Source organism: Pleurodeles waltl, unplaced genomic scaffold (genome assembly GCF_031143425.1).
Source record: "Pleurodeles waltl isolate 20211129_DDA unplaced genomic scaffold, aPleWal1.hap1.20221129 scaffold_54, whole genome shotgun sequence".
NCBI classification, from domain to species: domain Eukaryota; kingdom Metazoa; phylum Chordata; class Amphibia; order Caudata; family Salamandridae; genus Pleurodeles; species Pleurodeles waltl.
Window position 1 is genome coordinate 2753265 of NW_027150248.1, and position 26199 is coordinate 2779463.

The 26199-nt window shown below is 45.6% G+C and overlaps 1 pseudogene; it reads left to right on the plus strand.

Annotated features, from left to right (window-relative positions):
- LOC138278710 (zinc finger protein 208-like) overlaps positions 1 to 23534 on the plus strand; it is a 236817-nt pseudogene extending 213283 nt beyond the window's left edge.
- The last annotated feature ends 2665 nt before the right edge of the window (positions 23535 to 26199 follow it).

Genomic DNA, 26199 nt, shown 5'->3' on the forward strand with positions numbered 1-26199 from the left:
TCATCGACCAAATCTGAGGCTGACAATAATAGTTCAGCCCCCACCATGGACACAGAAGTGCCTGAATCAGTCCCCTTTTTGCCACCTGAATGTTCAGTGGAGGAAGCTGCAGTTTTATATCAGAAATGGATTAAGCAGACCTTGCGCCTGTCTCCCAGTTAAGACAATTCGTCCCTGCAAACGGCCCTCTGCACCAGGTTAAAATGACGACCTAGGACTAGTTAGACTCAAGTGTAAAACTAGGGAAAAGCATTGGTGAGTAAATTAAGGGCCTGATTTAGAGTTTGGCAGACGGGTTACTTCGTCATAAACTTGATGGATCTCCTGTCCGCAGTATTATAATTTCCATAGGAAATAATGGGATAATAATGCGGCGAACAGGATATCCGTCACGTTTGTGACGAAATGACCCAATCCGACAAACTCTAAATCAGACCCTAAGTGTGAATTAATAAGAGCACAAAAAAGAAACTATTCACTCATTTCTGCTGCTAAAGCAGAGCACTATACTAGAGCATTACTCAATGCGTCTACCACCTCTGCATTAATAAGAGCACAAACAAGAAACGATTCGCTCACAGAGCACTATACTAGAGCTTCACTCAATGCGTCTACCACCTCTGAATTAATAAGAGCACACACTAGAAACTATTCACTCATAGAGCACTATACTAGAGCATCACTCAATGCGTCTACCACCTCTGAATTAATAAGAGCACAAACAAGAAACTATTCACTCGTAGAGCACTATACTAGAGCATCACTCAATGCGTCTACCACCTCTGAATTAATAAGAGTACAGAAAGAAACTATTCACTCATAGAGCACTATACTAGAGCATCACTCAATGCGTCTACCACCTCTGCATTAATAAGAGCACAAACAAGAAACTATTCACTCATAGAGCACTATACTAGAGCATCACTCAATGCGTCTACCGCCTCTGAATTAATAAGAGCACAAACAAGAAACTGTTCACTCATAGAGCACTATACTAGAGCATCACTCAATGCGTCTACCACCTCTGCATTAATAAGAGCACAAACAAGAAACTATTCACTCATAGAGCACTATACTAGAGCATCACTCAATGCGTCTACCACCTCTGAATTAATAAGAGCACACACTAGAAACTATTCACTCATAGAGCACTATACTAGAGCATCACTCGATGCGTCTACCACCTCTGCATTAATAACAGCACAAACAAGAACTATTCACTCATTGAGCACTATACTAGAGCATCACTCAATGCGTCTACCGCCTCTGCATTAATAAGGGCACAAACAAGAAACTATTCACTCATAGAGCACTATACTAGAGCATCACTCAATGCGTCTACCACCTCTGCATTAATAAGAGCACAAACAAGAAACTATTCACTCATAGAGCACTATACTAGAGCATCACTCAATGCGTCTACCACCTCTGAATTAATAGGAGCACACACTAGAAACTATTCACTCATAGAGCACTATACTAGAGCATCACTCGATGCGTCTACCACCTCTGCATTAATAACAGCACAAACAAGAACTATTCACTCATTGAGCACTATACTAGAGCATCACTCAATGCGTCTATCACCTCATGGAGCACTATACTAGAGCATCACTCAATGCATCTACCACCTCTGAATTAATAAGAGCACAAACAAGAAACTATTCACTCATAGAGCACTATACTAGAGCATCACTCAATGCATCTACCACCTCTGAATTAATAAGAGCACAAACAAGAAACTATTCACTCGTAGAGCACTATACTAGAGCATCACCCAATGTGTCTACCACCTTCAAACAACTTTTCTCTGTAGTCCAGTCTCCAGCAAATCCATCTTCACCCCCAATACAGTTAAACACTCTCAACAGTTGTGTGACTGTCTCTTACTTTGCTTTGAGGTAAAAGTTGTAAATAGTGTGAGTAGTACCTTCTGGCTGGGAAAAAGTGGTGGCAATTTCACTCAAAAAATGCCAACAGACCCCTCGGTCACTAGTAATTTTAGATGTATTTCTGTGCTCCATTTTGTGGACTTTGGAAAAATATGTCAACAAGCCTCTTTCCTATTTTCTCGAAGATCTTGATTTACTTGATCGAGCGCAGTTTGGCTTTCGGCCGATTCATGGCACAGAATCTGCCTAGGTTACTGTGTTAGATTACCTTAGAAGGGCAGCACAGAAGGGTCATTTTTTAGCCTTGGTGCTAGCAGACCTGTCTGCTGCTGTTGATACAGTAAATCATAACATCTTGATTTCTAGGTTAAGGGAAGTGTTTGAAGTGTGCCCTGTGAGAAAGTAGCCTCTTTCTATCCTTGTTACCCCCACTTTTGGCCTGTTTGTGAGTGTATGTCAGGGTGTTTTCACTGTCTCACTGGGATCCTGCTAGCCAGGGCCCAGTGCTCATAGTGAAAACCCTATGTTTTCAGTATGTTTGTTATGTGTCACTGGGACCCTGCTAGTCAGGACCCCAGTGCTCATAAGTTTGTGGCCTATATGTATGTGTTCCCTGTGTGGTGCCTAACTGTCTCACTGAGGCTCTGCTAACCAGAACCTCAGTGGTTATGCTCTCTCTGTACAAATTGTCACTAACAGGCTAGTGACCAATTTCACCAATTTACATTGGCATACTGGAACACCCTTATAATTCCCTAGTATATGGTACTGAGGTACCCAGGGTATTGGGGTTCCAGGAGATCCCTATGGGCTGCAGCATTTCTTTTGCCACCCATAGGGAGCTCTGACAATCCTTACACAGGCCTGCCACTGCAGCCTGAGTGAAATAACGTCCACGTTTTTCACAGCCATTTTACACTGTACTTAAGTAACTTATAAGTCACCTATATGTCTAACCTTTACCTGGTAAAGGTTAGGTGCAAAGTTACTTAGTGTGAGGGCACCCTGGCACTAGCCAAGGTGCCCCCGCATTGTTCAGGGCCAATTCCCCAGACTTTGTGAGTGCGGGGACACCATTACACGCATGCACTACATATAGGTCACTACCTATATGTAGCTTCACAATGGTAACTCCGAATATGGCCATGTAACATGTCTATGATCATGGAATTGCCCCCTCTATGCCATCCTGGCATAGTTGGCACAATCCCATGATCCCAGTGGTCTGTAGCACAGACCCTGGTACTGCCAAACTGCCTTTCCTGGGGTTTCACTGCAGCTGCTGCTGCTGCCAACCCCTCAGACAGGTTTCTGCCCCCCTGGGGTCAAGACAGGCTTGTCCCAGGATGGCAGAACAAAGGACTTCCTCTGAGAGAGGGTGTTACACCCTCTCCCTTTGGAAAATGGTGTGAAGGCAGGGGAGGGGTAGCCTCCCCCAGCCTCTGGAAATGCTTTCATGGGCACAGATGTGCCCAATTCTGCATAAGCCAGTCTACACCGGTTCAGGGGACCCCTTAGCCCTGCTCTGGCGCGAAACTGGACAAAGGAAATGGGAGTGACCACTCCCCTGACCTGCACCTCCCCTGGGAGGTGTCCAGAGCTCCTCCAGTGTGCTCCAGTCCTCTGCCATCTTGGAAACAGAGGTGCTGCCAGCACACTGGACTGCTCTGAGTGGCCAGTGCCACCAGGTGACGTCAGAGACTCCTTCTGATAGGCTCCTCCAGGTGTTGCTAGCCTATCCTCTCTCCTAGGTAGCCAAACCCTCTTTTCTGGCTATTTAGGGTCTCTGTCTCTGGGGAAACTTTCGATAACGAATGCAAGAGCTCATCAGAGTTCCTCTGCATCTCTCTCTTCACCTTCTGCCAAGGAATCAACTGCTGACCGCGCTGGAAGCCTGCAAAACTGCAACAAAGTAGCTAAGACAACTACTGCAACTCTGTAACGCTGATCCTGCCGCCTTCTCGACTGTTTTCCTGGTGGTGCATGCTGTGGGGGTAGTCTGCCTCCTCTCTTCACTAGACGCTCAGAAGAAATCTCCTGTGGGTCGACGGAATCTTCCCCCTGCAACCGCAGGCACCAAAAAGCTGCATTACTGGTCCCTTGGGCCTCCTCTCAGCACGACGAGCGAGGTCCCTTGAATCCAGCAACTCTGTCCAAGTGACTCCCACAGTCCAGTGACTCTTCAGTCCAAGTTTGGTGGAGGTAAGTCCTTGCCTCCCCACGCCAGACTGCATTGTTGGAAACCGCGTCTTTTGCAACTACTCCGGCTTCCGTGCACTTCCGGCGGAAATCCTTTGTGCACAGCCAAGCCTGGGTCCACGGCACTCTAACCTGCATTGCACGACTTTCTAAGTTGGTCTCCGGCGACGTGGGACTCCTTTGTGCAACTTCGGCTAGCACCGTTTCACGCATCCTCGTAGTGCCTGTTTCTGGCACTTCTCCGGGTGCTACCTGCTGCTGAGAGGGCTCCTTGTCTTGCACGACGTCCCCTCTCTCTCCTGACGCAATTTGCGACATTCTGGTCCCTCCTGGGCCATAGCAGCATCCAAAAACGCTTACCGCACGATTTGCAGCTAGCAAGCCTTGTTGGCGGTCTTTCGGCGGGAAAACACTTCTGCACCACTCTCCACGGCGAGAGGGATCCGTCCACCAAAGGGGAAGTCTCTAGCCCTTTTCGTTCCTGCAGAAACCTCAGCTTCTTCTGTCCAGTAGAAGCTTCATTGCACCCACAGCTGGCATTTCCTGGGCATCTGCCCATCTCCGACTTGCTTGTGACTTTTGGACTTGGTCCCCTTGTTCCACAGGTACCCTAGATTGGAAATCCATCGTTGTTGCATTGCTGGTTTGTGTCTTTCTTGCATTATTCCCCTATCACGACTTCTTTGTCCTTTGGGGAACTTCAGTGCACTTTGCACTCACTTTTCAGGGTCTTGGGGAGGGCTATTTTTCTAACTCTCACTATTTTCTAATAGTCCCAGCGACCCTCTACAAGGTCACATAGGTTTGGTGTCCATTCGTGGTTCACATTCCACTTTTGGAGTATATGGTTTGTGTTGCCCCTATTCCTATGTGTCCCCATTGCATCCTATTGTAACAATACATTGTTTGCACTGTTTTCTAAGACTATACTGCATATTTTTGGTATTGTGTACATATAACTTGTGTATAATTGCTATCCTCATACTGAGGGTACTCACTGAGATACTTTGGCATATTGTCATAAAAATAAAGTACCTTTATTTTTAGTATATCTGTGTATTGTGTTTTCTTATGATATTGTGCAAGTGACACTAGTGGTACTGTAGGAGCTTCACTCGTCTCCTAGTTCAGCCTAAGCTGCTCTGCTAAGCTACCATTATCTATCAGCCTAAGCTGCTAGACACCCTATACACTAATAAGGGATAACTGGGCCTGGTGCAAGGTGCAAGTACCCCTTGGTACTCACTACAAGCCAGTCCAGCCTCCTACATGCCCTCGATTAGTTTTCATACTATTTAGATGGCAGAACACAAGCTATAGATCTCCCTCCTTTTGTTTATCAAAGTTTAGATGAAGTTTCCAAGTTTAGGGCAGTAGGGCAGGGAGTTCCTTGGGGTTCTTTCCTCTGTTTACCACCTATCTGAAACCCTTGGAGAAACTCCTTTGTAGTCATGGAATTAGTTTCAAGATCTGCGCCAAAGACATGCCCGTTATTTTGTTAGTCGATTCATCTAGCCCTTTGTCCCTTGACTCCTTTCACATTGTTTAAGGTATACCTCCTGCTGGCTTGGAAGGAATTCACTTAAATTAAATTAGTTAAAAACTGTAATTCTCCACTGCTCCATTGGCAATCTTCCCCTCTCTTTACTGGCTGGCTTTTGGGCTCAACCAACAGTTTCTACACCTGGTGCATCCCTAGTTCGTAGCCTGGGGGTTTACATGGATGCAGGTCCGTCCATTTCTATTCAAGTGAACAAACTTTCATCCATGTGCTTTTTCCTGTTAAGGACACTATGCAAATCCTTTATTTTTCTTCCCTCCACCCCCAAGTGATCCAGTCACTCATTCTGACCCGTCTGGATTATTGTAATGCCCTGATGTTAGGTGCCCCTGACTATCTCATAAAACAGATGTGTTGGATTTAGACTGCTGCTGCCAAGCTTGCTCGGTACCGCCTCGGTACTGCTTTTGTAGTGCTGGATAAATTGCATTGGCTCTCTGTTCTTAAAAGGATCCAGGTGCAAGGTACTGGGTGTAGCACATAGAGCTTTACACCTGACTGGTCCCTGTTTTCTACAATCAAGATTCTGTTGTTACAGACCTTCCCATCTGTTTTGCCCGACTAATGCCAGACTACTTATTGTGCCCCAAGTGAAGAGGTGCTGACTCGGTGGTCGCTCTTTCTCTATGCAGGCTGCTCCACTGTGGAATTTCTTGCCTGTTCAATGATACCAAATAAACGATCTGCTGATGAATAGGAGATTACTGAAAACCTAGCTTTACATGCAATAACAAATTCTGTTCACCCTATGGGGTCCTTCCCACTAAGATAATCCTATGGTTTGTAAGGTGATTGGAACCCAGAACTGTACAGCCGATTACCCCGGAGCCCCATCACAATTGAAATATTCAAACTGCTGAGTGCTTGCAGATGTGTGTGGCCGTAACATCGGAGTGGAGATACGGTTGGAGGGACAGCCTTACGAGACAGAGCATGCCACACATTGTGATGGATTGGTGAGCGGGGGTGAGAGTGACCCTGTTGGATGTACGACCGTGGTTTCCCTGCCTGGGGTTTCCGACTTGTGCCACGACCGCCTGGGGCCCAGGGGCTGCGACTGCTGGCCGCCAATAAATGGTGGCACCCAATACCACCAATCACAACATAGTTGCACACCGCGTAGAAACTGATTGTGGATATATATGACCTGAAGCAGCGCCTTCTGGCGCTGGACGTTGGATCCTTACAGCCCTGGCAGGAAGCTAAGCCGAGCGAAGAACTGCCGCAGTCAGCAGTGCCACGGCATGGAATGAAGCAGGAAATGCACCGCATTATCTAAGAACTCCTTATTCACAGTAAGCTGTGGTACTGCGAGGGGGGCTCCTGGGGCTGCTGGGCCCTGGGTAGGACACCAGCAACTGGGGGAGTGCCCCATGTAGGGCTGAGGAGCTGAAGTGACCACTGTACCACGAAAACCAGGTCAAAGGCTAGTGGGCCTCACATATGCTGCTGTACTACTACTTACCGGGATGGGCGAAGAGCCTACAGGAGGGGGTCGGGACAAACTCAATGAGGATGTGCTATGGTAAAGTGGCTTTGAGCCTATGCTGGCCCATGAGAAGAGCAGAGGTGTGAGGCCTTAGGTGAGGTGACACAACTGAGTTGTGTGCTGATCATTAAGTGCAAGGAGACGAGGGATGCCAAAAGAGAAACTGAACTTCTGCAATTTGTCTAGTTTCTGCACAGCAAATACTGTCCCATTGATCTATCTCATAGACTCACACTGACAAGCCTACCATGGTGAAAGACAAAGGGTTGAAGATGGTACAGTCTATTACAATAGTGAAATACACAGTCCCCTGACTGGTCCCCCAGGAAAAGGTGTCACAGGTAGATATGGTGCAGGAGGCTGCGACCATCCACAGGGCACCCCTGAAATACTAGCAGCAGTCCAGGGCTCCAGGCAAGTGCTGGAAACCAAAATGGACGCATTGTCCATGGACATGAATCATCTTCACCTGGACCTGCGCAAGGTGGCTGGAAGGGTGAACACTACTGAAGAGGACGTATCGGCTCTTAAGATGGAAATCAGGGACCTTAAAGCCATGGTGGCCGGGCGCAAGTGTAATGTGACACAAGTAGAAGAGTGTGTGGAAGATGCTGAGGGGCACTTTATTGTTTTCTCAGATAGGGTGGAAGGCCCCTCTGCAGAACTTTTTCTTGAAGATTGGATAACTAACACACTCACACCTAAGTGCCTTTCAAAATTATTTTCCATAGAAAGGGCCAACAGAGCACTGATGGCGACACTGCACCTAGGGGCACGTCTAGAGTGCTGATAGCCAGCATGTTTAACTACAGAGATCACAACATATTCCCACAACATATGCGTATCGCCTGTTTATGATGTACAATGAGGCACTGGAGAGGTGGTGCTCCCAGATTCCATGACAGAGGAACTCATTGCCCTAATACCAAGGCAGGAGAACAACCCTCTAGAGGCAGGTTCCCATCAGACTCTTTCCATGCTAAACGTGGACCTGAAAATCTTTAGTCACGCCCTGGCAGCTAGGTTACTTCCACATCTCCCCCAGTTGGTCCACATGGACCGATCAGGCTTTATACCACCCCCTAATATGCTGTGAAGCCTTCGCTGCGTGACTCATGTCATGCATGCCCCAATACTAGCAGAGGACCAGTTCACTCCGACCTTTTTGGACATGCAGCAAACCTTTGGCTTGGTGAGATGGAAATATGTCTGTCATTACGATTAAATTGTCCCTGATAGGGAACATTTCTCTCATTAAAATGGTGATACTACCCCGTTGTTTGTATCTACTACTGGGCGCTATGTATGAAATACCGAGAGCTGTGTTCTGGGAGCTTGACCACTTGTAGGTGGAGCTCCTGTGGGCTGACAGATGCAGCATGGTAACCTTAAAACCCTCTGGAGGGACTGGGACAAGGGCGGAAATGGAGGTCCCAGATCTGGAACTTTATTACTTAGCAGCACATCTGCAGCATGCTGTCTATTGCCTAGATGGGGAACATATTTGGGAAAGGGCCTTATTGGAATACACTCTTGAAGGCACCAACTGGGGGTGTCCTTGGTGCATTGAGGAGTCATGCCTGATGTATTCCTGCATGAGCAAGTTGTGGGAGTGAGTGGTGCAGTGGGTAAGAGGTAGAGTGCCATATGACCCAGAACTAGACATATGGTTACTGTGCCATTTTGTACAAATATCCTGAGCAATGGCAAATGAACGATGGCAGGAGGGAGATTGCATTATTTTGCCAGATTTATATCTGGCTGGGCGATTTGTGACCCTGAGTGATGCAATGGAGACATTTGATTAAGGGAGGAGACAATTCCTCCAATGTGCCAAAATAGCAACCACGGCTCGGCAGTTGTGGCTGTCATTCCCCGTGGCCCCTGAGCCTACCCAAACTTTGGTGACACTCCTTTCTATGGCGGGAGGTCGTACATTATTTACACATATTTACTGCATGCTCCGCGCTGCTAGGCGCTTAGCTCCACTCCATGTGGAGGAAATCTGGCAGTGCAATAGCCTAAAGACTGGTATAAGATACATGCTGCAGGATGCAGGGTCTCTGTTAGCGCACAATTTAAACTGATTTAATATAGTGCACATGGCATTTCTCTCTACTAAAAGGCTACTCACAATCTACCCCTCCAGACCACCGGATTGTCCTAGATGGGGACCTAACTTAGCTGATTTTCTGCACATGGTGTGGCGGTACCCGGTTATCATGCTATTCTGGACGGCGGTATTACGCCGCCTTCGAGGGGTGATGGGATGGGAAGTGTCACATATGATTAAACCGTGGGTGCTGGGCCTCCTCCCTGATAACCAAAGAATAAATTGAGCCGCAGCTTTACAATGTTGGGGTTAATAGTGGCTGAAAGGCGCATCACGATCAGCTGGATCAGTCCTAGACCTCCCAGACAAGAGGACTGGTGCAAGGATTTACTTGAATGCTCAGGGGCGGAGGAGGCACATAATCGGAAAGCCCGCAGAGACAACGGGGTTATAGATGCTTGTACTCCTGGGGTGTTATGACACAAGCAATGCTGGAGTCCCCTGCAGAGAGTCATCAGAGGGGATGTTACGAGAGGAAGCAGCAGTAGCCAGGACGGGCGAGTAGAGTAGCTCCATGACGCAGTCTGAGGGACATACAGGGCCCAAGAGGTCTTCTCACGAACTGCACTGAGGATCGTGAATGTAGCTTTAATTGTGGTTATTAGGCAAATGGAAGCAGGGTGAGCGGGGAAGGGAGAGGTAGGGGGTTATTGGGAATGGTAATGGTCATTGTACCCTATCCCTTTATTTCCGTTGGTAAACACAGAAAGGCCAAAGTTAAAATTAATAAAGATGATGTAATTTAAAGCTCTACTTATGAATCCTGTCAGGGCCTTTGCAGAATGGTAAAACATGAACAGATGGCCAGTATTTTCCCCTAGGAATGGTGGCAACCCTAGAGTTCACAAAGCAGCAAACAAAAAGACTGTCAAAGTTTCATCTGAAACAAAAATTTGGAGTGTTGTTGGAGGAGACCCATCTGTATTAATTATGAAGCATACCCCACAGAAACAGGAACATTTTAAAAAGATGTTCAGTTTAATTGCACCCATTACCTGCCTTTTTATATATTTAATGAAATACAAAGCTGTCACTTCCGGTAATGACCTATATACTAGATACACTTCAGTCCTCTGCACCAAAATACAAATAGTTCTGGTGGAGTCTGGAAGACGCAGGGTTCTTTTTGACCCCAAGAGTGAAACACAAATTGAGTGAAGAACATTCATGTCTGTGACATTCAAACAACCCACATCCTGGATCCCAGCATAATGTATGCAAAGGGGGCGTTCCCACTTTAGGGGAGGGCGAACAAAATGGTGCAAGGAAATCTAACAGATTTCCTCGCGTCATTTTGTACGGCACTTATAACGCATACTCAGAGCAGGCATTAAAAGGGGGCTTCCATTATTTATAATGGGACCCTATGTACTTGTATGTAATATGTTGGTGCTACTCCTGGAGAGTACATCAATAGCGTCATGAAAAATGATGCTATTGCCCCCTACCTTGCGTCATGGTGCGCCCTATTTTAAATACAGCACACACATGGAGGCAGTAGGGGGCGCTAAAGGGCACCACTTTTCTTAAATATGCCCCTAAGTGTGCTGAATAATTACTGTACTCAGATGAGAATAGTTACTATTATTTTAGCTGTAAGGTGCTTCTCTGCACACAGTAAAAATCTGAAGCAAAGACACTTGTGAAGCTCTAGTTCCATGCCCCCCGCCACCCATCATTTCTAAGATCCAGCTGGTGTGAGTAAGATTTCAGCATGACCGCAACATATGTGAGTGTCACTCTTGATGAGTGAGACATTAGGGCTCTTTGTTTGTGCACGTCAAATCTGATGTCATGCGGAGCCACCACAGGCAGCTTTTCACGAGAGTGCTAAGTGCCTTATGATATAGCAGCTAAGGTTACCTCCTGGCTGGTCTTTTACAGTCACGACCAGTATTTTAATGTCCCAGCCAGTACGAAAAGTATAAAAACAAACTACAGCCAGTATTTTTCCTCTTATCGGTGCACACTTATAATAACAAATATAAACACTATAAAATGTGTTCTAACGCTGCCTTAATGACCCGTTACTGATAGTTAAAGTAAACGAAGACAGCAAAGTCATGGTGAAAATAGATACAATTTTATACAAAGCCCTATTTAAGTATCATGTCCATGCCTTTGCAAAATCTTAAAACACAAACAAATGGCAATTTTTTTTTCTTTGGAAAAGTTGGCAACCCTAATAGAAGTCTGTGTGAATGAGCGTAATATTTTTGAGTGGTAAAATACCCTCTTCATCTTTCAGACCTAGCACCACTAACTCATTTTCATAATAACATCCTCTATGTGAGAAATCTCTGTGTGAGTCAAACCATATTGTTTTGTCTTATGAATATATTGCCACTACAATATATTTCTTTATTTGTTTTCTAAATTAGCCTCTGTTGAAAGGAAGTGGTCAACAAAACTTGCATGGCAACAGACCCGATTTAGGCTGGGGACTCCTGGTTTTTAAAGATAAAGCCGACTTTATTTTACCTGTCTCTCGCCTAAAATTCCCTCTGGCTCAAAAAAAGGTAAATAGGTAAAATATGTTCCCCCCAGTTCTGTTTTTTAAATCTCCCCCTTTCCTTTATTAAAATGTTAACCTGGGTCACGTATGACAAAGCATACAGGCCAGCATTCTGAAAAGAGGGAGATTTAAAAACAAAATCAGGATGAATTAATATTACCCATTAACATACATGAAAGCTGGAGGCAGCTAAAACAATTCACTTTTCGCCTTAAAAAATCCTTTCTCACCTGAATTTGGTCAAGTGATCTGAGAAAGCAGCCAATAAGAGATATAAAGTCTGCGGTTGCAAAGCCTGGCAAACAGAAGCCTCTGGTTTAATATTTTAAGGCGCAAATAATGGCCTTAACCCCAAACTCAGTTTGACCAAAGTGCCATAGAGTTGTTTGAGGATACGCAGGTGTATTAAATACAAAGAATATTCGACATGAACAGGAAAATTTGAAAAAAGTGCAGTTTAGTTGTAGCAGAAACCTACAGTTTCATATATTTTTATTAAACACAAGCCCTCATTTCAATTCACTCTTTGCCACAAAATGCTTCTTTGTGTGAAATGTATTCACTGCTGGTGCCTGGAGGCGGCGGTTCCGGGGGGCCTCTGGGGGCTTTCCTTCCAGGCCTGGGGGTGTTTGTGGTCATCATTTGTGTTAAAGAGGGGGTCTGTGCACTGCATCTTACTGCACTGTGAGGAATCTGTGCACTGCACTGCATCTTACTGCACTGGGAGGAATCTGTACACTGCATCTTACTGCACTGAGGGGAATCTGTGCACACTGCACTGCATCTTACTGCACTGTAAGGAATCTGTTCCATTGCACTGCATCTTCAGTGCTCTATGAGAAATCTGTACGCACTGCACTACATTTTACTACAGTATGAGGAATCTGTGTGTACACTTCACCTTACTGCACTTTGAGGACTCTATGCACACTGCACTGGTTTTTACTATACTATGAGGGGTGTTTACAGAGACAATGTATCCACTGGTGTTTGCTGTATTATGCAGTATCCGTGCACACATGCACTTAATCATTTATCTGCCTTCTCATCCATTCAGTCATTTATCCATGAACTCAGTAATTCGCAAATGATTCATTCATCAATTTACTCGCCCATCAACCTTTCATTTATCCACTCACCCATTCATTCACATCACTCACTCCTTCATTTGTCTATATTATCACTTGTGTGTGCATTCATGCATTCATCTCTGCACTTACTCGCCCATCCATTTAGTCTCCCATTGACTTATTCACGTAGTTGCCCACTCACCCATCCAAACACCCCCACACACAAGACTGCCAATAAAATAATACGCACTTTGTTAATAAAGAAGCACACTTAGCTTTATCGTTTCCTTATCTTTCTTGGAGCATGGTTCTCAAGGGGCCGTTATAATTCCTGGAGGGAAGATACTCTGAGGAAATTCTGATACCATGGGGTTTTGTTTTGTGTTACCTCCCCATTCCTAGCACCACAGGGTGAAGTGGGGGATAGTCAGGAGCATCGATGAGTGAGCAGATGAATGAATGGGTGAAATATTGATAACCTTACCAGTTGTATCTGTGACAGGTTGTGTAAAGAAAAATCGCAGAGTATGAGTTGTAATACTGATTTGATCATGAACACGCATTACACCCTGAATTATGAATTCCCTGCCCCTCAGAAAGGGATCCATAGTTATTTGATCTTAGCATTGAGAAAGACGGCACACATTCCAATTGAACAGACAGAGCTTACTCATACGACTGCAAATACAGCAGGCACAGAGGCTTCGGCTGAATGCTGATCTCTAACAGTCTGACATATGAACGTTATTGATATGTATAATGCACGTGTACCGGGAACACATTGGGAATCTGACCCGATTGCCTAAAATGCTTCATCGGCTCATGTACATCTGATTGTTTCTGAATTCAGCTGATGTCCCATCCTCTTGTACAGGCACCATGAACTCTATGACGTGTGGCATGTATTTAAATATACCAAGAATGTGCTCACACTGCTAACCAGTCCATCCCCTTAATCAATTATATTTATTGTGGAGAAAGGTAAAAAATCAACCATCAGTAAGTGGATGAAAGGAGGAACTGCCTCGAACACCAATGGGTATCTAGTAAACTCACAAGGATGAATTGTGTTGAATTGAACCAACATAAACACATTGTAAGAACACAGTGATAGCTCTTTCTCCTGCAGTCGACATTGAATAGAGATTGAACACTGTATGACATACTACTCCTGGCCAATATCTTGTCACCATTTTGGGGCATTACATCTCCACACACGCAGGCCCAAGCTCCGGTGGTTAGGCCTTCTACATCAATCCTAATGCGTGCAGTTACGCATCAGAACGCCCTCACCACTTCTCACTAATCCACAAGAAGCTGATGGCCTGGCTCTTCAATTAGTCCCTGACATTTTTTTTATCTATAATGAACCCCCTAAGTGAGCGCTATATTCTGGAATGCCAACACTAAGACCCTTATTAAATGCATCACAGAATAAAATTTTTGTTCTGGGTCAGACTCCACTATATCACCCTCATGACTCAAGGGCACGTGAATGGGCTCCTGTCAAAATTATTCACAGTAGAAATGGGAACAAACCAAGGATGTCCCCGCTTTCGGTTGCTCTATGCAGTAATACAAGAACCTTTACCAAACTTGATAACAGGAAATGCACGCACTGATAGAGCCCATAATGGGAAAATATCATTGTACGCAGACGGTATCCTTCTGGTCATCGCAGACCCCGCCACATGTATTGACAATATGGGAAATTAACCTGGATTCAGCATTAATTGGCATAAATAGTACTATATCCTCTTTAATCGATGCAACACTTTCTCTGAGTTTCAGAGAGACGTTCAACAATGGTGATTGCTTTCTTCCTTATGTTTGTGCGGTATCCATACTTCAGAATGAGCCATATTGGGCACCTGAGAATTTGTTTCTAAAGGCTTGGTGCAACACTTGTGGAACAAGGGTCCTCCACAAATGTCTGTAGATTCATTGACACATGGAATGCACGAAGGGTGAATCACACTGCCAGTTATAAAGAAGGATTATTGCATGTGCAGTCTATTGGAAATAAATGACTTGGCTGCGGTAGAGGCCGGCTACCAAATAGCGCAGTTGTGGCATACAGCACCAGATGATATGCTGCAAGGCACAGCCACGGTGATACAAGTGAAGAGGACGGCGTCCAGGAAGAGAGGGTGAGACATTAAATTAACAGGTTATAAACCTTTGGACAAACCTGAATTTTCACAGATGTTTCCATGTGGAATTTGTCCTCTGTGACCCTGACCTCTGGACTGAAAGAAGAGGGTGCTTCTTTGATTGTCATTCCATGTGCCTTTGCAACGGGAAACTCCTTTGTATAGTCTGGTAGGAGAAATGGCCCCTCCCAGCCCTATATCACTAAGAATGGTATTAATACATAAAAATATGGATCTACAGTGTTCAGCCGATAGGGATGATTGACGTTGCCCAAGAAACAAATGACTCTTTGAGTCCAACCTATTAAAATTTGACATGAGTGTTCAGGGTATTGGAGAGGTAGTAGTGGGTGGGACTGCCCAAGCTCTGTTTCTAACATGCAGTTAAAATCGCCACCACTTATCCTTTGGAGTTGGGACCAGCAGACCAGTTGCACCGTCAGCTCTCTCAGAAATTGCGACTGATCTGTATTCGGTGAGTAGACAATTCCTAATATTATCGCTGTGCCATATAGGATCCTTTCCACAAACAAGTAGAGCCCCTCTGCTATGGTATCCATGCATTTGAAGAGGCACTGGAGTCTACTCCACATCCACCTTACACCTCACTTAGCCATCCTCATATAGGCAGAGTATGTCGTGCAGTAGCCCTGGCCCTGCCAATGTTTCTGTTATCTATGTTCCTACTCCTTACCGGTGTGTGATTCCTATAGAAAGGCGATATGTGCCCCTGTTTGAGGTATACATGTACCACGTATCATTTTGTAGTGGAGCCCATACCCTGAACATTCGACGTTATTAGTGCTATTCTACTCATAGTATGTGAGTGTTAGACCTGGCATCTTTTGGTGTGTTTCCCCTGTCTTTTGCCTTCTGAACTCCTGTTTTTATGGTATGCTGGATTAGAGGTAGAGGCTCTCAGAGATACTGAAGCCAGTGTGACCACGGTCCAGTGTCACCTGGTGTCTGAAGAGCAGATAGTCCCTGGTGTATTCCACCAAGTATTTGCAGTGGAAAACTCAGAGGGCCAGTGCAGAGTGGTGCAGATTCCTTTTGAGTGGGGGTGGTCTCATGTACCTTAAGGGTAGCAGTGAGCCCCACCATGCCTGTTCACTGTCTGCTGGGCAACGACCTGGAGACCTCCGCCTGGACAGAGGTGGAGCTCAGGTCACACTTGGGGATGTTGGGGTTGCCAGAGTGGGCATGTGTGACAACCAGGTCCATGGCAACCAGTCAGGGTGATCAGTAGGACCTGGAGCCTGAAACAGTGGCCTAGGTGCCTGCCATGAGAAAGGGCAAGGGGTGTGGGAAACAGGCCCCTGAAGTTCCCATGGTCCGGGAGGAGGCTGACCTCGAGGGGGACACCCTGGCACCTACAGGGGAACAAGTGGCCGAACTGGGAGACCTCTGATAGGTCATTTGGAGGAGGGCAAGACCTTTGACAGGCTTGTCACCCACTTCTACTGGCTCCAAATGAGACATAATACAAATGCTTTTCGTAGGTCCTGCCAGACTTGCCAAGTGAGTGGCAAAAGTGGAGGGAAAAGTAGAGCTCCTCTACAACCCTTCCCTGTCGGCAGCACCCTTTTGAGTAGGTGGATATTGACATAGTTGGGCCTCTGGACCCCGAGACCGCCCTGGCCAGCAGGTTCATCCTAGTCTTTGAGGCCCTTGCCACTCGGTACCCCAAAGCTATCCCTCTGAATTCAGTGACAGTGCCCATTGTGGCCCGGGCACTGATGGGGATCTTCACCTGAGTGGGTTTCCCCAAGGAGGGAGTATCTGACTGGGGTACCAACTTTATGTCAATGTACATAAGGACCCTGTGGAAGGAGTGTGGGTTTAACTACAGGTTTACCACTCCTTACCACCCCCAAAGTAACAGGTTGGTCGAGAGATTCAACTGTACCCTGAAGGGCATGATTGGGGATCTGTCAGACTCCATGAGGCGTAAGTGGGACGTCCTCTTGCCATGCCGTCTCTTTGCCTACAGGGAAGTACCACAGAGAGGGGTTGGCTTTAGCCCCTTTGAGCTGTTGTATGAGCACCCTGTGAAAGGACCTCTAAGTCTGGTGAAAGAGGGCTGGGAGCAAGCTCCTAGGAAATTAACCTAGGATGTTTTTAGTTACATGCTGGCCTTCAGAAACCAGACTGCCCGCTTCAGGAAGCTCACTCAGGAGTATCTGGAGGCAAGCCAGGAGGACATGAAATGCTTGTACAACCAGAATATTACTCTGGTTGAGGATCAGCCTGGTCAGAAGGTGTGGGTCATGGCCCCAGTAGAACCCTGTGCTCTACAGGACAAGTGAACAGGGCCATTAGAGGTAAAGGAGCGCAAGAGTGATGTCACCTCCTTGGTGGACTTGCAGACTCCTAGGAACTCCTTGAGGGTCCTACATGTGAACCTCCTCAAACCCCACTTTGAGAGGTCTGGGTTAACCATGCTTCAGGGAACAGGGTGGGTCAGTAGAAGGCATGATCCTCTCCCCTTCTCTGACTTTAGAACAACAGAGTGACTGTTGCCAGTTACTGGGACAATTTTCAACCCTGTTTTCACTCACTCCAGGTGTCACCCATCTATGCACGCATGATGTGGACATTGGAGACAGCCTGCCTGTAGAACACAAGGTTTACAGATTAGCTGACCGAGTGAAGACCAGCATCAAAGATGAGGTATCCAAGATGTTGTCTTTAGGGGTGATTGAGCACTCCAGCAGCCCTTGGCCGGCCCAGTGGTTTTGGTACCTAAGGCTGCTGCATCTGGTGCCACACCAGAACTTCAGTTCTGTGTGGACTACTGTGGGCTCAATTCATTCATCAAGACTGACGCCCATCCCATCCCCAGAGCTGATGCTCTCATTGATCGGTTGAAAGTTCCTCAGCACGTTTGATTTAACGCCTGGGTACTGGCAGATTGTCTTAACTGATGGGGCCAAGGAGAGGTCAGCGTTTTCAACGCCAGAGGGGCACTTTCAGTTCCGGGTCATGCCCTTTGGGTTGAAGAACACCTCAGCCACCTTCCAGAGGCTGATAAATCAGATCCTGGGTGGGCTTGAGAACTTCAGTGCGGCCTACCTTGACAACATTGCTGTTTTCAGCTCCAGTTGGGAGGACCACTTGTACCACCTGTGGTAAGTGTTGAAGGTGCTGCAAGCCTCAGGCCTTACTATCAAGGCCAGGAAGTGCCAGATAGTGTAGGGGTCAGTGGTGTACTCGGGACACCAGGTAGGAAGCTGCCGGGTGGTGCCTTTACAACCCAAGATTGATGCCATTCGAGCCTGGGCACGCCCTAAGACCCAGACAGAGGTGAGAGCCTTCTTATGCCTCACCAGATACTACAGGAGATCCGTCAAGGGTTATGGCATCATTGTTTGACCCCTGACAGAGCTGACTTCTAAGCAGCAGCCTAGACAGTTGATCTGGACTGAGACATGCCAAACTGCGTTTGACACTCTGAAGTAGGCCATGTGCATGGCACCCTCCCCGCTGGCCCCTGACTTCTCCAAGGAGTTTGTGGTACAGGCAGATGCTTCAGTGCCTGGTGTTGGAGCGATACTCTCACAGCAGAACGAAGAGGGCTTAGGCCAACCTGACAACTCCCCAGGGAATAAAGGTGGAGTCCAATTGAAAGGCAAGCTGTGAAAGAAGCTATGACCCTACTTGTTTGGGTCTCAACAACCACAGGCCCCTCAGATGGTTAATGCATATGAGGGGTGGGAACTCAAAACTGTTGAGGTGGTCAATTTCCCTACAGGGGATGGACTTTACGGTGGAGCAGTGTCCTGGCACAGAACACACCAACGCTGATGGTCTGTCCAGGTTTTTCCACCTTAGTGAGGAGAACTCCCAAGGGGTTGGGTAGTTCTCCCTACTCTCAGCTGGAGGGGACATGTTTAGACCTGGCATCTTTTGGTGTGGTTCTCCTGTCTTTTTGCCCTCTGACCTCCTGTTTTCATGGTATGCTGGACTCTGTTTTTGCTGGTTTATTGCCCTGTGCACTTTACCACTGCTGATCAGTGCTAAAGTGCAAGTGCTCCCAATGTTAATTGTAGTGGTGATTGGTTTATCCATGATTGGCATATTTGATTTAATATTAAGTCCCTAGTAAAGGGCACTATGTGTGCCGAGGGCCTGTAGATCAAATGCCACCCACATGAGTAGCCCTGTAAATATATCTCAGACCTGCCACTGCAGTGTCTTTGCTTGAAGTCTTGCACTGCTAATTGGACCTGGCAAGTATACCGATTTTCCAGGCTCAAACCTTCCCTTTTACTACATGGAAGTCACCCCTAAAGTAGGCCCCTAGGTAGCCTCATGGGCAGGGTGTAGTGTATTTAAAAGGTAGGACACATACTGATGTGTTTTACATGTGCAATGCTACAGTTGTATGACCGCCTTGGGCCTACCGACAACAGCGCTTCAGCAACGCAGCCTCCACTGTGACCTGGAGACACAGCACGTCGCACCGCCCCACTTCACACCGCAGCCCATGGTCATACTGACGCCGCAGGATGCCATCACCGAGCTGCTGCCTACACCGTGGCCTGTGGGCACCACACGTCACATCGTCCCGCACCGCAGCCCCGACGTCATCAACGCCAGCACTCCTGACTTTGTCCTCAGCCCGGAGTTCAAGATTGTGTAAGAGCTCTGATAATAGCCTCTCTGATTATGCCACTACTATAGTAGGGCTTGAATACTTGCAATTTCAATCCCTACTATAGCAATTTCCTTAATTTGCCACTTTTCCGCAGATCTATGTACTGGTGCTGGAGGAACCAGTAAGCAATAGTTCTAGGGCTGGAATGCCTTTCAGTCTGCAAACCTGCTAACTTGCATATTTGAAGGTTTTTCAAGTGGTTGGAGGGAAAGTGAACTTGTTAACGCTCAATAGATTTTCACATGAGCACATCTACACATGCATATTTGCTCATGCTAAAATACAGTTCACAAATATTTTCTAGGCATACAATTTCCTGAGCTACTTCTGTAAGTTCTTGTGAATTCATGAAAGCCACTAATTCAAAGACATATACCATGGGCGCGCTTTTGTGAATTCTTTAAGAATTGGGCCCCTAATTAGGTCTGGCGTTAACAAAGACATTTTGTTTTGATAAAACTTCTATTTCTCTCTCTATCGGCTGGCTTTGCAGTTAGTGATCGCATTCTGCTCTTCCACCAGGAGTATATTGGCACACAAAGTAGTTTTGTTCAGTGCAGGGACTATTGTGGCAATCAGTGACGTAATGAAACTGGAGGGGCCTCCCTGCAAAGAATACAGAGATCCTCCCCCTAGACTCATTCAGGGCTGGTGCTGTGCTGAGGGGCCTTGGTTACGCCACTGGTGGCAATGTGTGCTGTTTGAGACCAAAAACGTTTTTTAATTTTTACCAGTGTTTGTTACAATGGTGAGGGCCTGGCAGCTCCCACAGCAATAAAGTGTTTTCAAAAGCCATGTCAAAACAAGACACGCATTGACAAAACCAAAAGACTCACAAAATATGTCAGATAGATTGGCTTTGCCAGTGCTTGTTTATTTTCATGCTTCCCATAATCTTGTTGAAAATGGTTTTCCATTAGGGATATTTTTGGGAAATACTAGCATGCATCAACACATTTTACTAAATGACCCTTCAAAGAAATAGCACCTAACATTTCATAGTAGTAAAACGTTATTTTCCTACTTGCATTTTTTTCTGAACATTTTATTTTGAAAGCAAAGAATCATCACTCTTGCTTACAAGCTTCTGCAAACATCTGTATATAATCAGAGAAAATTATTTGATCATTATACTTAGCCTCATATTGTTAACCTTTCAAACATGAGTGTGGACGTTTTATTTTTTGGAACCACTGTAAGTAGGGCACTATGACCTTAAAACTTTTATTTACAGCGCTCACCCTAATAATGAAGGTTTTTCATTAATGAACCATAAATACAAGTTCGAACAGCATTAACTTATGGAAACATATTACCTCCACTGCAGACAGTTCCCTTCTTTGTAAACTGGCAGCCAAAGGGTTTGTGCTGCAGGGGGTTGGACCTACTTGTCCCAAGGACAAAAGAAACATGAAAACTTGTTGCCCTTGATGGCAAAAAATATGTCCTGGGTGTCGGGTGATATGAATTCCACATCCATGTGTATGTAGTAAAGACATATGTATTACAAACGGGATGTATAACGCTAATAGCCAAGTCTATAATAATAATGTGACGTTAAAAATACCTGACACGTATACATATGTGGCAGTGGTAACAAACGTAATTTCCTGTATTATGCACCCTTTTTGTTTCTTAGTTTATTAAAACAATTAAGATCTATGGAAAAAAGTTATTGTGTGAATACTGGTAAATGTCTACTTTTTCTGAAGTAAAGAAGATGTGACTTGCTCAACAGAACTTTTAGTTAAATATTTGTGTATGGTGAAATGTCCCTTGATAAGTTTCAAAGATGATGATGAAACAATGACTTTAACAACCAGCTAAATATTTTGTTTACACATTCCTTTACGTTTCCATTTATTGATTTTCAATCTCTTTACATTCAACAGGAAACAAGCCTTGAATGCACAAAATGATTATGAATAATGAAGATAATATTGCAAATCTGAAAAAGCTGTCAGAAATAATGAGATAAAATATTCAGGAAAACATCAGTGAATAAACAAACGACCAACACCAGCTTTGATCATGTGATCGGTATGATGTGGTTATCACAGTACTCTGTTCTTTAAAAAGATAATAGACCATCATTCAGTGCTCTAGGTGTATTGTAAACTCTTCCAGGCCAAACCACAGCAACCAGAGAAAAGCACAACAGAGTGGAGACAAACAATTGAAGAGTAAAGGAAAGCGGAGTTGTGCTGTCTAAAATAGAGAGGACAGTACCAATATGCACTGACCAGAAGGAGAAGGATTAATCTTTACCCACACATGTTGAAAACTGTTATTCAATCTAAAAACACAATCTTTCTCAAGACAAATATTATGAATCTAGCAAGTATTTAGTGACCATTGTTCTTTACTTTTAAATAGGAAATCAAATGTCCTGAATACCAACAAATACAGGAAATGTGAGAATAATACATGTGCTTCATCAACCATGTTGGCCCATCAGGAAACACAGTCATGGGAAGTGGACACATATATGCCTGACCGAGAGACACTAACCAAGAAAGAAGAATCATACACGTGCAGCGAAAGCTTTAGCTCCTCATCCATATTCAAGTGCCACAAGCAAACACACACAGGAGAAAAAACATTCAGATGCAGTGAATGTGTGAAGAGCTTTAGTCAATTACCAGACCTGCAAAGACATCAGCAAACACACACTGGGGAAAGACCATATCACTGCAGTGAATGTTTGAAGAGCTACAGTCAGTTAGCACACCTCCAAAGACATTATCCAACACACACAGGGGATAAACCATATGATTGCAGTGAATGTGTGAAGAGCTTTAGTCGGTTATCACATCTCCAAAGACATCATCGAACACACACTGGGGAAAAACCATACCATTGCAATGAATGTTCAAAGAGCTTTAGTGACATATCAAACCTCCAAATTCATCAGCGAACACACACAGGGGAAAAACCATATTATTGCAATGAATGTGATAAGAGATTTAGTCGATTATCAATCCTACAAACACATCAGCAAACACACACAGGGGAAAAAACATATTATTGTAGTGAATGTGAAAAGATCTTTAGTCGGTTATCCCACCTCCAAAGACATCATCGAACACACACAGGGGAAAAACCATTCAGATGCAGTGAATGTGTGAAGAGCTTTACTCAGTTATCAGGTCTCCAAAGACATCAGCGAACACACACAGGGGAAAAGCCATACCATTGCAGTGAATGTTTGAAGAGCTTTCGTCGGTTATCACACCTCCAAGTACATCAGCAAACACACACTGGGGAAAAAACATATAACTGCAGTGAATGTGAGAAGAGCTTTAGTTGGTTATTGAACCTCCAAAGGCATCAGCGAACACACAGAGGAGAAAAGCCATTCAGATGCAGTGAATGTGTGAAGAGCTTTAGTCAATTACCAGATCTGCAAAGACATCAGCGAACACACACACAGGGGAAAAAACATATTATTGCAATGAATGTGAAAAGAGATTTAGTCGGTTATCAATCCTACAAACACATCAGCAAACACACACAGGGGAAAAACCATACCATTGCATTGAATGTGAAAAGAGCTTTAGTCGGTTATCAAACCTAAAAATACATCAGCGAGCACACACAGGTTAAAAGCCATCCCATTGCAGCAAATGTGTGAACAGCTTTTGCCATTTATCAGATCTCCAAAGACATCAGCGAACACACACAGGGGAAACACCATTCAACTGCAATGAATGTGTGAAGAGCTTTAGTCACTTAACCATACAACAACATCTGCAAACACACACCAGGGTAAAATCATACAACTGCACTGAATGTGTGAAGAGCTTTAGTCAGTTATCACACCTCCAAATACATCAGCAAACACACACAGGGGAAAAACCATTCTAGTGCAGTGAATAAGAGAAAAGCTTCACTCGATTACCGAGCCTACATAGCCGTCAGCAAATTACAGAAAATGATGAAATTACAATTATATGGGGCATTCAAATCCCAAGTGATGATAAGTAGATGATAGCAGCCCGGCTAGTCAGTAAAGAAGAAAAACACAGATAGTTGTAGAATTATAAAAGTGTCTGTTCTCAGTGACTGCTCATTTCTTTTCTCCACGCATAAGAAAAACAATGAAGCTGGAAGCAACGCATTAAGACTTCAGCAGAGTGTGGAGTAAAAGAAAAGAAACAGTTTTGTTTTTTTCTTCAGTAGAGTTATAAAGAAAAACATTCAAGCACACCTGATCACGCTACCTGTAAAAGCAACACTATGTGCAATGCTTCGACTAACAAAGTGTATTTTCAGCAAACCTTGGGGATTACTGCTAAAATCCATAAGCCTAACACACTTAAACCAATTTAGCAAGCACCAACTGGAGAATGTTCATAGCTGATTGTTGTGTGTGGGTGCTTTATGCAGCATTGATGGTTCTTTGACAGCGGCCAGAGAACAGTGTCCAAAAGAATGAGAAGTGGAAGTAGGCAAATGTAAGCTGTAACTCTCTGGGTTAATATTTACAGTGCACAGCATTTAACTCCCAGGACCTAATGCGAGAGAAGTGATGATCATTTGCATCATCACATGCATCTGTAAATGCACCGTCGATAGTGGTACTTCCCCAGTGGTGTTTAACAGCTGGATCCTTGGGAGATTGGACTGCTCACCCTGGACCATGTAAATGAATCATTGTTAGATTAACTGTATGTAAATATATTTTATGAGTTTCTTATTTGCAGAGAATCAGTCAACCAAATCCTGACTGGGTGCAAGGATAGAATCAGTGCATGATGGCACCATTATTGATAGGAGATAAAGATGTTGAAAAATGTAGTTCGTAAAAGGTATATGAAGGCTTGACGGTTAAGTAAAAATGTAATTGTGAGCAGTAAAGAATTCCAGGTCATAGAAGCTAGAACCCAGAACTGTTGACTCCCTGCTATACATTTTTGGAACCTTGGCACTGCAAATGAAATCTGGATTGAGAAAAAAAGGAACACAAATTATATTCAGGTTTGTGTTTCACAAGCAAAAAGGAACCCTCATTTTGTGAACTGCTTGTGAATGCAAAAACTTAAAAAGTATGTGCTGCCTTGTGAGTAAAGAATGAACGTTTGTGATGTAGTTGGGATTTCCCCAGACCACAAATAAGATAGATCGCAGCATTTTGAATCATCTGAAATGTGCATTGTGTTGCTGGGGCCGCCAAATATAGGCCCTCATTCTGACCCTGGCGGTCGGCGGAGAGGCGGCGGTCGGACCGCGAACAGACCGGCGGTATTAAAAATGGCATTCTGACCCTGGCGGGAACCGCCAACACAGCCCGCCAACTTAACACTCCGACCGCCACAGCGGTACAAACAAACAGCGCAGCGGTTCCCGCCAACAGCCCGGCGGCAGACAAAGTACCGCCCACCCTATTACGACCCACCAATCTGCCACCTTTTCCGGGGCGGGAGCACCGCCGATAAGAACACGGCGGAAACAGACTACGAACGGGAAAACGCTCACCTCTACGCACTCCACGGGAGATTCCGGCAGTATGGAGCCAGAGTTGCAGGTCATCCCCGCACTCCTATTCCTCCTCATATACCAGGAGCACGCCCGGCGGCGCGGAAGACATCGGTGAGTACTGCACCTACGACACAGGGGAGGGAAAAGATTACCGGCACACACCCACCCACCCACACCCACTACAACACACACATCAATGCATTCCCACAGATCACTGTCACAACCCACAAACCACCCCCCTCCGAAATAATGCAAAGACCAAAAGAAGAGATCAGAAACGGGCAGATATATTGAAATAAACTATGTACAAAATATATACAGCTACTAAATGTAGTCCAACCACTGTCCGTGGATCACAGGGGTCCTGTGCAAAGGGGCAAGGCCCAGTCCCACGACAAGAACTCCACGGAGAGAACACTGCAGGGGCATCAGAAAGAAAATAGGACAGGCACCTCAGGGGGAAGGGAAGGGGGGGCACCTCAGCCACTTGAGTACACGACGCCAGATCCACGAGGGGACTCCATGACCACTGGGCCATCCTGGGGAGAGCAAAGCCACAGTCCATACAGTCCATACAGTGGGTGGCCTGCCCACTGGGCCATCCTGTGGAGAGCAAAGCCACAGTCCAAACAGTCCATACAGTGGGTGGCCTGCCCACTGGGCCATCCTGGGGAGAGCAAAGCCACAGTCCATACAGTCCATACAGTGGGTGGCCTGCCCACTGGGCCATCCTGGGGAGAGCAAAGCCACAGTCCAAACAGTCCATACAGTGGGTGGCCTGCCCACTGGGCCATCCTGGGGAGAGCAAAGCCACAGTCCATACAGTCCATACAGTGGGTGGCCTGCCCACTGGGCCATCCTGGGGAGAGCAAAGCCACAGTCCATACAGTCCATACAGTGGGTGGCCTGCCCACTGGGCCATCCTGGGGAGAGCAAAGCCACAGTCCATACAGTCCATACAGTGGGTGGCCTGCCCACTGGGCCATCCTGGGGAGAGCAAAGCCACAGTCCAAACAGTCCATAACAGACCCCACTGCCACTGGAGGAGGCAAGTTGGCCAGAGGAC